The sequence below is a fragment of the Carassius gibelio genome, chromosome B22 (genome assembly GCF_023724105.1).
Source record: "Carassius gibelio isolate Cgi1373 ecotype wild population from Czech Republic chromosome B22, carGib1.2-hapl.c, whole genome shotgun sequence".
NCBI classification, from domain to species: Eukaryota; Metazoa; Chordata; class Actinopteri; order Cypriniformes; family Cyprinidae; genus Carassius; species Carassius gibelio.
The window spans coordinates 6,654,890-6,670,553 of record NC_068417.1 but is presented as its reverse complement, the minus strand read 5'-3'; the positions used below and the strand labels follow the sequence as shown (position 1 = coordinate 6,670,553).

General features: G+C 35.3%; 1 protein-coding gene and 1 long non-coding RNA gene across 2 annotated transcripts in view; both read right to left on the bottom strand.

Moving 5' to 3' along the window:
* The window catches only part of LOC127987694 (uncharacterized), a 2,462,016-nt gene that overhangs the window by 251,793 nt on the left and 2,194,559 nt on the right, over positions 1 to 15,664 (bottom strand). The gene's annotated exons all lie outside the window — the stretch shown is intronic.
* On the bottom strand, positions 1,188 to 6,378 carry LOC127987789 (uncharacterized). The gene is made up of 5 exons (XR_008161394.1): positions 6,089 to 6,378; positions 5,614 to 5,724; positions 3,017 to 3,092; positions 2,326 to 2,905; positions 1,188 to 2,242 (listed from the first exon to the last, which is right to left on the bottom strand). It is a non-coding gene; the product is annotated as an uncharacterized LOC127987789 (long non-coding RNA).

The window sequence follows — 15,664 nt, the reverse complement described above, 5'->3', positions numbered from 1 at the left end:
TTGGACAGGGTCATGCGCTTGTTGTTTTAGATCTGTTTAGGTCTTGCCTGTTCCAACTTAAATATCTGCTGTGTGCTGACGTATGTTCAAGAGAAGCCACGTTCTGCTGATGTCTGTTATAAACACAACTGACTGCTAAATGTGTGTTCGAAAGAGAGTAGACGTTAAACATTTACATGAAAACACACATATCAAAAACCTACAATAAACTATACTAATATGTTTAAGGAATTAAATTATAGCCTATATTTTGACCTTAATTAGACAATAAAGTACAAGAAGTGCAATCAACAGCAGAATAACTTATTCACATCAGAAATCACTGTAATCCATGTTTTGTCTCAAGACTAATATGCTATCATAGTTGGTGACCGTATCTTTATGCCAGTGGAGTAATTTACTACTAAAGATGAACTGATTATGAATATTATATGTATATATATATATATATATATATATATATATATATATATATATATATATATATATATAGATCGAACAGCAACAACAAAGAAATCGCTCAGTGCTCTTGATTTAAAAGCTTCTGTAAGTTTAATAAAGAACAATATTTAATTTATTCAGTCAAATATGAAATTCTGTTTTACATTTGATTACTTTATTCAATTTCTGTACCTAAAAACTAATGCTAGACATCACTAAAAAAACTAAAAAGAAACTAAAAATCAAGTTTACTTCTAATAATCGTCACTCTATTGTATTTATTTTTGCTGTTGCTCACAAAATGTGTTTCTGCATACCCCTCTAACACTGGATAGTTGCGCCCCTGGCATCATATGTGGGAGATATGATGAGTTAATATTTAGTTTATTTCTTTTTGTGACATTTTCAATGTTTTAAGTGTTACAAACTTATATATATATATATATATATATATATATATATATATATATATACACACACACACACACACACACACACACACACACACACACACACAATGTATACTGTATATCACAATTTTCTATATTTCTGCATAAATATGAACCAAAACATCATCAGATATTTCTTCAGAGGCTAATTGATATATTTAAATTGTAAATGATGTAAATCATACATTTTCTGTTGTGATTTTTATCCATCAGTGAACTCTAAACTCTAACTCTAGTGATTTCACAACAAACTTTAGTCTATCAGCAGATAGACTCTGCCACCAAATGTCTAAATAAGTAATAACTAATATATTAATAATAGAGCTAATGTGTTGAACTAATATATATGTGACACATACACACACACAGTGCTGATTTAAAGTTTGTTATACCTTTGCAATTTTCTACATTTCTGCATAAATATGACCCATAACATCATCAGATTATCACACGATTCCTGAAAGTAGACAAAGAGAACCCAATCAAACAAATGAGACAAAGATATTTTCTGTCATTTATTTGAGAAAAATGACCCAGTGTTAGATATTTATGTGTAACACATATTGATCATATTTATGCAGTAATATAGGAAATTGTAAAGGGTTCAAAAATGTTCATTCAGCACTGTGTGTGTGTGTGTATATATATATATATATATATATAGAGAGAGAGAGAGAGACAGAGAGAGAGTGCATCAATAGCATATCATGCTCTTAAGTAACTTTAATTGCCACATTAGCTCTATTATTAATATATTAGTTATTACTTATTTAGACATTTGGTGGCAGAGTATGCAGCATATTTAAATAAAACCATCTTGGCAAGCCTCCCACACAAAAATGCTGACTTTAAAACTGCATTTATTGCAGAAGTTGCATTAACAGAAACATTTCCGTCATTTACTGAATTTTTTAAAACACTGACAGATGATTCAAAGTGCTTTCGGTCATTTTGGTCTATTGCTTCACCCTACATGGTCAATTCTGCTAATAGACTAAAGTTTGTTGTGAAATCACTAGAGTTAGAGTTTAGAGTTCACTGATGGATAAAAATCACAACAGAAAATGTACATGATTTACATCATTTACAATTGACATATATCAACTTGGTGTATAATGATACTGATCCTTTCATTAAATGGCAGAACTATCAACAGTTGTCTGTTTCAGATACTTCTTTTACTATCAAACACCACAGCACAATATCAGATGCATTCGAGTTTTAAATGAGAAAAGAGCGCTCTAAAGGCAGGGTAGTGTTGCTGAAGGATGGTGATATATCTGAAAACTCTCCACTATCACAGCTCTCCTGCTCCCGCTCTGCAGTTTATTTCAGGCTCTTCTGCGGTGTAACTGCAACAAACCAGAAGAGGAAGCTCTGGATTCATGGGGTTTGTACATGTGTGTGAGAGGGAAGCGTGTGTGTGTGTGTGTACCTGTGTCTGGTTTCTCTTTTTGTGTCAGAGTCTTTAACAGCAGAGATGTGGCAGCCAGGACTAAGCATCGATCATGAACATGAAATCAAACACATCAGACTATACAAGCTTGTTAGCTGTTACTAAAGCAGTGAGGTTTGTCTCTCTAGAAAGAAAAATAACCACAACAAAAAAACATTTTTCATAAGAAAAAGAATCTGCTCCAGTTATTGATAAAACAGAGATCTGTGATACAGTAATTATAAGAGAAAATGGCACACAGATCGGTTTGCTATCTAAGCTTTCAGTGTGTATTTCCTCAGACTCAGGTTCAATGCCAGCTCCATGGAGGACAGAGTTGGGGAAGCGGGAGGTAAACATGTAGTTTGAGTTACGGGAACGCTTTCTATCTTTCAAGCTCTTTTTATAACTGAACAGCATTGTGTTCGATGAAGTCATGAATTAGATCACACTTTCCTCTTCAATCACATTTCTCACTGACTATGAGAACATTTTGTGTGCTTTAGGAGAACAAACTTACTGTTCTTTTGCAACATTTTATCCCATTTGACTGAAGGATGTTGATGATGAACGTTATAATCTTAAAAAGAGAGACATAGGATAGAAGTTTGTATAGTGATTACTAAAAAAGGATTTATTATTGACATAAACTGGTATTATTTTGATGGTTTACAGATGTGTTTCCATTTACCTTACGTTTGATTTTGTGCTGCTGCTGATATTTCTGTTTCAATGAGTCCAGTTCTCTCCACAAGCTCTCGTTATCCCTTCAGGAAAGACATTGCAGAGCATTTGATATTTAAATGCTATTAGCATTGAGCTATAGTACCATTTAAAGGTTTGCTGTTAGCATGAATGGACTTTTTTTAAAGAAATTATTACTTTTATTCAGCAAGGATGTATTAAAAGATTGAAAGTGACAGTAATGACACTGCATCACTTTTATTTTTCTTTCTGTTATCAACTGTGTTTCCCAATCTCTTTAATTTAAATAGATAATTCAACAGTTCATCATAATACCATATAATTGTGATGATTCAGTCAAGGATGAGAAGTGAGGATTTCCAGCGGAGCATTTTTATTTAATAGACTGAAGTAGAGCTGAAACAACGAATCGATTTAATCGATTAAAATCGATTATTAAAATAGTTGTCAACTAATTTAGTAATCGATTCGTCGTTAAATAAATTTTATTTGCCATAAGCGGCTCATTTCGTGCATATTTCAAATCTGCGGTGACCAAAGTGTGGCAGTAATGAGCCACCGGAGGTTTTACTCAGCCAGTACAGCAGGTGAAGTAGCGAATAGCCAATAGCTGGCCTCGTTTTATGTCACGTGCTTCCCGAACAGTGAATCTGCAGCACTTTACTTTGAGCCTTCAAAATGAAGAGTAACCTGTAAACTCTGCACTACTGAACTGTTTAAGGGGCCGTTCACATATCGTGTCTTTTGCGTGCTCAAGTTCGTTATTTCCTATGTAGGCGCGCAGTATGCACTCTCATAATGGAAGCGACGCGGTCGCGACACGCACGCGGTGCGATGCGCCCGTTTTTCCAGGCGCGTCCACACCGCATCCATTTATCCTTTGCTGAAATTTCCGGGTCTTCATGGAGAGGGCACGTCATGGAGAGAGCACGTCATGGTTGCTTAGCAAAGGCAGACGCCTCAGGGGTGCTTCTGCCCGAGCGCTTTGGAAAGAAGGAGAAAGCGGCGCGACTAGCGTTTTCCACGCGTTTTTAGGCGCGATATGTGAACGGCCCCTAAGAATTTTATTTGTGCAGATTCTCCAGTAACGTTACAAGGTTGTTTGCAAATGTTTAGTCGTAAAAGCTGATAACATTGCTTTTTAACAGTTAACATTTAAAGCTTTACAAACATGTTATGTGATCAGTTTGTCGTTTACCAGTTCAAAATTCAGTCGTTCAGCCTAATTATGACTGAATGAGAGAGGTAAATGTTTGATTATATTTAAAATGCACTTCTTTTATAAGTATTCACTGCTCTTTTTCACACAGCAGGTTTTTTGTGTGTCCCAATTTTTTTTTCTGGACAACCTTCTGATGGATTTTACTTTAAATTGTGAGTTCCATTCAGGTTTCATGCCATTGGCACTTTTTTTCGAAGGATTGTTTAAAATTTCACAGCATAAGCTATAAAGCTTTTTCCCAGTAAATAATAAAATACAATGCACTGCAATTTTATTCTGTTTTATCCTTATACTTCGTGAAAATATGTTCTCAAAGATTCCTTAAGCTTTGTTTGGGATGTTAAACTACTTTAGGAGCTCTAAGGACTGCCATGGTGAAAACAATATTTGAAATCTCCTTGTGAATTTTGCTAGAGTATGGATCAGTGTTTTGATTGCAGAAGAGTTCTACAAAGGATTACTAACATAATAAAACAAGTCCAGGTATATTTTTGATGAGGATATGACAATGCAAAATGGTTAAAATCTCTTAAAAATCTATGCTGAATGATAAAGACCCTTTATTAATAATTTACTTGGGGAAAAAATGGAAAAAACTAAAATATAAGTACATAAACCGATTAATCGATTAATCGTAAAAATAATCGACAGATTAATCGATTATCAAAATAATCGTTAGTTGCAGCCCTAGACTGAAGAATAAGGTTATATATATATAACCATAACCAAACACAACACTGACTGGGCTATGAAACATAGATATAATAAATGTAACTGATGGTGAGGAATTCGTAAGCACACAAATAATGACTTCTCAAATGATGAACATAATCAGTTCAGAACATAATCAGAAGGTATTCACTACATTAAATGACAGTAAAAGGTAAAATGCAAGAAGTCATTGTGTGTATAATGTATATAGTGCTTGAGAATGAGGCATGGTGTAAGAGCTTGAATGGACTTTCTCCAAAACTAAACAGTAAAATACCTTGAAAGTGAATAGAGTGATAGTCAGGGGCACTGAATACATATCGATTGAGAAATGAGCTAACCTATAAAGAATCATTTTTTTATGAGTGTTTGAAATAATAATTGACTTAAGGACATATCTAGTGCTGAAGAGCGACTGTAAATTGACTGTAAATGATGATTTTGGTTTTTGATTCTGAGATATTTATCATCTATTGGCTTCTTTTAAAATACCAGTGTTATTTTTGAGTAAAAGTTATGAAGCTCTGAAGTTCTGTAAATCATTTCTAAATATAAAACACAGTTTGTTAAGGTTGTGTTTTTCCCCACAGCAATCCTCTGAAAGTGCAGCAGTGTTTAAAATGATTCTCTGAAAACAGACTCAGTCTTACCTCTGTTTGTGAGAGAGACTCATCTTTCCTCTCTTCTCTGACAGACTGCAGATGAACAGCTCAACACTGAGATCTTTGTGTCTCTGAAGACGATCAGATGCTCATCATGACCTGGACGTGACAATCAGATCAAGATTATGAGAGTTCAGAGGAACAAATGATGAAGAATATAACTAGTGCTGAATCTTTGAGTTCCCAAGCAATCAATACACAAATAAAATATGCTACAAATATACTGCCATGTAATAATCTCTTCAGATCACTCACAACACACTTCTTTATTTACAGGAACATTACATAAGAAGTTTAAATGAAACGGGACAAATTTAATCTTGACAAACTATGTATCATTATAAAGATCTAAGCCTCAAGCATCGACGACAGATCGCTGTTTTTCAATGGAAAGCTTATAAAGACTGTGTTTGCTACATTTGTGTAAGGAGTACATTATGAACATTAGAAACGCTGTACATACCAGATCCATCGTAATAACGAGACATAAACACACCCACAGCTGTAAATCCCGGTTTAGTTAGGAAGGTAAGGGTCCACTGAACGAAATCTCATGAAGCACGTGTAGTCCAACGAAGCAATAACGTTGTAATATGGATCATAATTCCTTTGTTTACGTTTCAGTTCTTCAGCGACAGAATTGTTTGCATCCGTTATGCAATAACTCACGATCGGAGACTGTGTCTTGGTAGTAAAAACACGGCATGGTTTTGCAGCGTACAGTCTCACAAACAGAATGAGGCGATCCACCGTAAAAAAGAATGAATGAAAAATAGGCGGAAGATAGTTATTTGAATTTGGCGCTCCCTCCTGGGAGCTGGTGACGCGCTCTGACGCACCTGTCAGCTGATGGAGGCGGAACTTACAGCGATCGCATTTCCTTTGTTTCTTTAAATTTTTCAACAGTTTTTATATATGTGAGAGTGTGTTTTATGTTGAATGTGTATGTATCTGCATGATAACCATCTGTTTGAGTGCAAATCAGCCCAAATCAGCTCGCTGTATAAGTGGCCATCAGCACATCAGCACTTATTTGCATCGTGATTCATTGTAAAATATGCATTTCTAGCAATCTCAGGAGGATGTTCTGTAATTGGTAAACAAAGTTAAATCTTTTTTTAATTTTTCTTACTCAAATTATTCTTATTGTATTTTTCTAGTGCTCAAATAAATCACTTATATGATGTCTAAAGGGGGTCGCAGACGGGACGAGAAGCGCAGCGCCGCGTCGCGTCGCGCCACGTCTTTAAAATTCGAGCACATTATTCTCTATGACTGTACACACACAGGCAGCGCCATTCGACGTCTGTCCGCTGTGAGATACAACAGATACAACAAAACAATAACAGACTTAAGTTTCTGTCTAGTGTTTTATAATAAAAAAAAAAAAAAAAAAAAACTATGCAGTGGTATGTTTACTGACTAAATAGTTTGTAGAAGCCTTCAATACTATTGGGAAATATATTTTCTTATATTTGGGGGGTGGGGGGTGTATACATAGTCTCATAAAAATATTTGCAGGAGTCTCATTTTTCATGATATTTTATTCAGATTTGAAACAGAAACTCATGAGACGTGGCTTTCAACCCATTACTTTTCTAGATTGCTCCAGGACTCATTTCATGTATTTGTATATCAAATAAAAAAATATTTAAGAGTGGTAAAAAAAATTCAAGGCACTTCAGTGTCTATAACTTTTTAATATGTTTGAGCATTATCAAATGTGGTTGATAAAAAGTAAATTCCAAAGTGTCTTCTTTCTAAAGACACCACAATTATGTTTATAACACACTGAAGTAGGAAACTATTACAATTATAAGTTAGGTAGAGCACTTTCATCTGTGAGTCCAATAATGGGGGGTGCTGGCTGACAGGTTAAATAAGTAAATGTGGTATTTAATCTGATTATTAAATACATTTGTATTTTTACAACTTTTATTTGAGCATTACATTTGTAAAAAAAAATTAATGAGTAACATGAGTAATAAGGCATCTTAAAATGAACAGTGTAATATTGTACATTAGAATACATTTACACTTGTTAAGAACTTATCTGACTATTTATTATTTATAATGTGAAAAGAAACTGATTCAGACATATTTCTCCATTAACATGTAACTTTGTCTATCTGGAAGCATTTAGAACATTAACCTAAAATAGCATGCCATATGAATTGATAAAGTACATGCACGCTCTGCCAGTGGACACTGAAGGAAACTGAAAGACTGACGGATTTACAGTTTAACCTACATTTAACTTGTACGCAGCCCAGTAACGTTACTTGCATAAACATAATTGTCTTAAGAAAAACTTGGCCATGTTTAGCAGAGAATCCATCTCTTTAACACTGTGAACAACTCTGAAAACACGAAACACCATTGTACCCCCCTTTTAAAGTAGGATATCATTACATTAATTTCTTGCCGCTGAAGTGTAGGCCTACAGTTTAAACAGCGGGAGATTCTTCTTTTGATCCATAAAAAAAAATTGCTTATCATCTTGTTTCCTTCAGTCAGGCAAATCAAATCCCTCCGAAATCATATTTACACTCATAAATATATTTAAATGTCCATTCAATAAAGAGATTGATAAACGAGAGAGTCACTTAGCCAGTAAAACTAAAGTTTTTTTTTATTCTGCAATCGCACAGTTCTCTACAGAAGACAGTAAAGGAAAATTAAACCAACCCTGTAGTTTTTTAAGAGTCGAAACTAGTAGCCTACTTAATATATTTTAGTTCAATATCTGAATTTATTGAAAGGATATTTTGTCAAACTTGACTGTTTTTGCTCGATTTGGCTAAAATAGTTGCAAACAAAGATCACAGCAGGACAGTCGCGCTTCTCTCAGCAGCATTGTTTTGCTACTGAATTTGGGTCAATAATTCAGTGTTCAATTCATAAAAACAGGCACTTGCTTCATTCTTGAATCAGCCCTATGAACAAATTGTTTAAAGGCATGCTTCAATGACTCAGTAATCAATACACTTGCTGACAACTATTTGTAAGTATATACAATTGTATTATTTTATAAAAATACCAAGCTCACAACATTATTGTTGTAAATGCATTTGTGCTATATTTTAGCTAAACTGAACTGTCTGTAAATGCATCTGAATGCAACTACAGTCCAGGCTTGTAAATTCAGAAAATTATTATCTATAGTGTCTGGTGTCCAAAAAAGTTAATGTCAAACCCTGGCTACATCTAGTGAACTAACGTTGCATATAATATAACCAAAAATAAAGACTTTCTAACAAATGTGACCCTGGAGCACAAAACCATGAAGATATTTTGTAAATTTCCTAACATAATATATCAAAACTTAATTTTTGATAAGTAATATGCATCGTTAAGAATTCATTTGGAGAACTTTAAGACAATTTTCTCAGTGTTTTGACTTTTTTGCACCCTCAGATTCCAGATATTCAAATAATTGTATCTCGGCCAAATACTGTCCTCCTAACAAACCATACATCAATGGAAAGATGATTTATTCAGCTTTCAGATGATGTATGAATCTCAATTTCAACAAATTGGCAAATCAGTGGCCTACCAAACAATCATAAAAGAAAGAATTATATCTTACCGTTGTTGTCGAAAAAGTCTTGTCCCTTTGCAATAAATCTTCTATTCAAGTCCCAGCTGCCAAAGATTACATAATAGGCTAGTTTCTAGTTTATTAATGAAACTTCAATTGAAATCTCACTTGTGGTTATCTATAAATAAATGAAAACAAGGACCATATATTTTGTATGTTTTTTGTTTTTAATTGTTTGTTGGTTCCAACTTCCATATACTAATATTAGAATTCATAATAATTATGTTTGTGGGTGAAACTGACCCTAGTTTTAATACAGTTCATCAAAAGTCAGGCTATGAAACAGTAAATACTGCAACTAGCAGACAGAACATAATAAAACAAAATGATGACTTTACGAATCCACAATACAAAAATGTAATCATGTAATGTAATCAGTGAAATTGTCAGTGCCCTCTTTTGGTGATAATAATCACCAGACGATTCCATAACCAGCCAGCTACATTAGTTCAGCTAAATCCACAAAATCCAATTAATATGGCTTTTAAATGTAACCAAAATTAGAGAATTCAAATCAGCAGACAACAAAACAAGTAAAAATGGAAACAAACCATACAGATTTGTATGGACTTATAAGAAAACAAAATTATCTCCCGAAAATAAAACTGAAGAAACGGCCAACAGCAAAGTTACAGCAACATACTTTACATCTGTATTTTCTAACTACACTTTAAGTTGAAGAATAAAAACAAGTTAAAAAATATAGCTGCAAGCAGCAATAACGGGGCCAAGCACTACAGAAGCAAGCTTCAGACGAACGGCAGGAATGAGTAATTAAGACAGTTTTAAGATTATTTTAGGCAAAATGGCTTGAAAACAATAAACACAACAACTAGTAATAGGATTTATTGGCTTATCACGTGTAACCAATAGGTGGCGCTGTTACCAAATTAGTTTGAAATGGTCAGTGTGAGGTGACGATGACACATACAAAGTTTTTTGCAAATATGTCAAAGCTTTGCAGAGATACAGCCTCAAATGCATTTTGGAACCCTTCCAGCTGATTCGTTGATGCGCTAAATGAGAACCGTTTCGTATATTGACACGAAATCCATAACATTTTGCCAGAATGGTCTGAAGATGATCCATGTCAAATTTGGTGAAAATCGGACTAACGGTCTAGGAGGAGTTCGAAAAAGTAGGTTTTCAACATTAATCAAAATGGCGGACAGGAAGTTCAGCCAAATAAGGAAAACTTGGTATCTATGTTCTCGGCCTGACCCAAGGAATCTATTAAGATCAGCGTCATGTCAATAGCCAGATCTTTTCAAAAGTTATTAGCCTTTATGTAAATTGAGTTATAACTTGACCACTAGGTGTTTCAAAATATTTTGAGTACCTTCAGGGGATGTTGTTGTTGGCACATTCTGAGTTTCGTAATATTACACAAATGCATTTGTTTAGTATAGCATTTTATTTCACAAAACTGTATTGAAGTCAATGGGAATTTCATGTTTTGTTCTATTATAGCGCCACCAAGAGGCTCAGTCCAACCATTTGTTTTATGTGTCCTCAGAGTGAGCCCATACATATGTGTGTCAATTTTGGTGAAAATATCTCAATTCACTTCAGAGTTATAGACATTTACATGAAAAAGCATGTAAAAAATGACTGACTCTTGACTTTGATTGAATATTACTACCCCTTACTATCAATATTTTGGCATTTGGGCATTGGCGTATAGCTATCGACCTATGTTTCCGAACTTCTGATGGTGGTTTCGTCTCGATCAGACAAGCGGTTTCGAAGATATAGCCAAATGTTTTTTAAGCGCTAAATCACAACGCTACACAAACCGTAAGGCGAAACCTAGCATGTTTGGTATCGTAGGACTCGGTAAGGTTTCAGGAGTCCAATTTAATGAGTCTGGTGAAAATAAGTCGACCACACCCAAAGTTATAAGCATTTAAAAAAAGAAGATCACCACTAGGTGGCGCTGTTTCGAAACTTCTCACGCTCCTTCAGGACATTGTGCTGATGACCCATACCAAGTTTCGTAACAATCCGTTGATGTGTTCTTAAAATACAGCATTTTAGCACAAAATTCAAAATGGCCGACAGTCAAAATGGCCAAAATGGTAAAATTGGATATCAGTCGACTTGGCATGTAGCCCTGAATCTAACAAGACAAATGTTATGATTTTTGGACAAACTGTTCAAAAGTTATAAGCAAAAATAGCAATTTTTCATATCTCTGGACCAGTAGGTGGCGCTGCGCCGAAACACAGCATGTAGCCTCAGGTCATGCTTGTTATGACATGTACCAAGTTTGGTCAGAATAGAATAAATCGTTGCATAGATACAGCCTTACGACTGTTTTTGCAAGCGTTACGTAAAATTTGTTTGAGCGTTTATCGAAAACGGTTTGACGAATCAATTTGATTTGCATAACTTTTGGTCAGCACTGACTGAAGATGATCTGGTTCAATTTTCGTGTGAATCGGACAAACCGTCTAGGACGAGTTCGAAAAAGTAGGTTTTTAAAAAAATTCAAAATGGCGGCCACATTTCTATGACGGAAAATGATTTGCTATGGTGCAATCGAATCGGCATGAGCTCAGAAATCAGATGAAAAAAGAATTTTGATGATTGGCCTTACGGTCAAAAAGTTATTAACAAAATTAAAGTGAAATTTTGGACAGTTGGTGGCGCTAGAGGGAATGTCTTAGACACACCAAAATTGGTGTACTTAATGTTGGCACTGTCCTCTATAAGAATGTCAAACCATTACAACTTTCCCGCATTCGGTTCTATGGGCTGCCATAGACCCCCAGTCGGAAGAATAATAATAATAAATATAGCTGCAAGCAGCAATTACGGGGCCAAGCACTCCAACGGCAAATGTAGGAGCTAAGCATCGCATGAAGCATCACACCAAATACATTAATGAGCAATAACTGCAATTTTGGAATTATTGTATTTGAAATTGCAAAAAAAAAACAAAAAAAACAATACCACCTCTAGTAGCATGATTCCTTGGCTTATCAAGCTTGACCAATAGGTGGCACTGTTATAAAATCAATTTGGTGTACTCTGTGTGACTTTTCAATGACACACACAAAGTTTGGTGTCAATATGCCAAAGCATTCCAGGGATACAGCCTCAAGTGTCATTTTGGCATTGTGCCTCAAATTCGTCGCTGTGGTATGCGAAAACGGTTTTGTCTATCGATACAAAATCCATAACATTTTGTCAGGACAGTCTACAGATCATCTGAGTCAATTTTGGTGAAAATCGGACTAACGGTTGATGAGGAGTTCGAAAAAGTAGGTTTTCAACATAAATCAAAATGGCGGACAGGAAGTTCGGCTTACTCTGGCATATATGGTATCTATGTTGTCGGCATAAGCCAGGGAATATTTTGAGGCCAGTTTCATTACAATAGGCTAATGCATTAAAAAGTTACTAGCATTTTTATAAGTGTAATTATTCATAGTTAATGAATGGTTCATTACTCTTGACCAATAGGTGGCGCTGTTACCAAATTTATGTGGCATGGTCAGTGTCAGGTGGTGATGACACATACAAAGTTTGGTGCAAAAATGTCAAAGCGTTGCAGAGATACAGCCTCAAATGCATTTTGGCACCCTTCCAGCAAATTCGTTGATGCGCTAAATCAGAACCGTTTTGTATATCGACACGAAATCCATAACTTTTTGCCAGCATGGTCTGAAGATGATTCACGTCAAATTTGGTGAAAATCGGACTAACGGTCTAGGAGGAGTTCGAAAAAGTAGGTTTTCAACATTAATCAAAATGGCGGACAGGAAGTATGGCCAATTTTGGCATAATTGGTATCTATGTTCTCGGCATGAACCAAAGAATACGGGGAGACCATTTGCATTTCAATTGTCTAATTTACTCAAAAGTTATTAGCATTTTTGTGATAATTCATTATAACTCTTGACCACAAGGTGGCGCTGCCACCAAGCTTTTTGAGTACATTCAGGGCATGGAGCCGAATATTTTTGTAATTATTTGCGAAACGATACGATGCTGCGTTGAAAAAATACAGCATTTTAAAACATAATTCAAAATGGCCGACGCCTAAAATGGCTGACACGGGAAATTTGCATATCATACGACTCGACATGACTCACTGAATCTAAAGAGACCAGTTGTGTGATTTTTGGCCAAACCATTCAGAAGATATAAGCCAAAATATGCATTTTTCATATCTCCTGACCACTAGGTGGCGCTGTGTCGAAACACTGCAGGTAGTCTCAGGTCATGCTTATTATAACACACACCAAGTTTGGTCTCAATATGCCAAACCGTTGCTGAGATATAGCCTCAAGTGCATTTTTGCGTGCTTTTCGTCAAATTTGTTTACGTGTCATTCGACAATGGTTGGACGAATCAACTTGAATTCCATAACTTTTTGCCAGCATGGTCTGAAGATGATCTGAGCCAATTTTCGTGGCAATCGGACTAACCGTCTAGCACGAGTTCGAAAAAGTAGGTTTTTCGAAAAATTGAAAATAGCGAAAAAACTAAACCTTGCGATTTTTGAATTTTGGGGTTCATTCGACTTAGCATGAGCCAAGGATTCAGAGGAAAAAAGAATTTCCATTTTCTGGCTTACGGTTCAAAAGTTATTAGCATACAAACATTGAAAGTTTGGACAAGTGGTGGCGCTAGAGAGTAGGAGTTAGAGACTTCAAATTAGCTATAGTTAATGTTGGGACTGTCCTCTATCAGTGTGCCAAATTATACAACTTTCCCGCAATCGGTTCTATGGGCTGCCATAGACTTGCGGCGGAAGAAGAAGAAGAAGAAGAAGAAGAAGAAGAAGAAGCAGAATAATAATAACGCCAACGATTACAATAGGTGCCTACGCACCTTCGGTGCTTGGCCCCTAAATATAGCTGCAAGCAGCAATCACGGGGCCAAGCATTCCAGCGGCAACATCAGGAGCTAAGCATATGTAGCATCAGACCAAATGCAACAATGAATAATGAAATTAATAATTGCATGATTGTAATTGAAATGGCTGAAAATCGTTAATAAAAGTTCCACAGCGAGGAGCTAAGCATGGCATGGAGCATCAGACCAAATGCAACGAGTAAGAAAAGCAATTATTGGAAGAGTGTAATTGAAACAGCCAGTAAAACTCCAGTAAAATGATGCATTATCATTTTTGGAAAATAGGTGGCGCTGTAATCAAATCGCTTTGTTGTGTTCTGTGGGAGGTGACAATGTTGTGGGCAATTTCTTTCAAAGTACTTACAGACCTTTAGGGCAATGAGTCGAACATGCCCACCGAGTTTCGTTCCGATCGACTTCCATTAACCTTGTCAAATAGGTGCTTAAAGTTGTTTGGCCAATGGCGGCCATGTTTTTTAAGATAAGTGAAATTCCTCATAGAGCACTTGTGCCACATTGGGCCATATCAATTTTCAAGTTGATTGGATCAACGGTTGCTTAGTTATAGCCATTTGATTTTTTTTCATCCTGTAGCGCCACCAAGTGGCAGATATGGAAAAAAAAAATAATTTGACTAAAGTTTTTGTTCATGCATATGAGTTCTGAGTTTGGTGAAGAAATCTCATTTTGTTCCCGAGTTATAGCCTTTTTCGTAAAATTGGTCCACGAATTTGAATGTTTTGGGTCACCTGGTTTTTTGTTCAGTCTTGATCAAACCACTGCAATAATATTCTCTGGACTCTCTAGATCAATAATTTTCAAAAATATGTTGCATTTTGTCCTTTGGTTAGCTATAAGAGGTCATTTAGGAAAGGGCCGTGGCCACATGTAACCTAAAGCCTATAAAACTGAAACAAAAACTCAAAACTTTATGAAACTTGGTTATAACATGTGAAAGATGACCCACCAAGCATGCAAAGTTTCATTAAGATCAGAAAATAGCTGGTGCTATAACAGTTAAAATGGCCTAAAAAACTAAAGATTTCTGTTGTGAATGGCATTAAAGTGCAAAAAAAAAAGGGGTAATATAATCACACATGCATTAGATCTGTATTTTTTCTAAACAATCATGCAAAATTTAACAGAGATTAGGTAAAAAAGAACACTGTAATATTTATAAAGCTTCAAAACCCAGTGTTGAATAAAAAATTGCAATTATAACCACTAGATGTCACCGGAAGACCACTAATGAGCTCACTAAAGACTAAAACATTACAGTTTATGGGCTTGTTGAGGGATTCATCTAGAAAAAATGTATATTACTATTATTTAATATTACTGTTCAAGCATTTCAGATCACATTGAGTCAAAGTTTACCAATTTATTCATACAGATATATCTAATGTTTATAATTATGCCAGATTATGATTGCAATGAAACCTGAAAAATGACATAGAAGCCCATAAAACAGAAGACTTGCAATAGGTTTTATCACCCATCATTTATTTTAATTATCTATATATATAACAAAATGTGTGCATCTGTGTGTGGGTTTAAGCATGCTTATTGAGT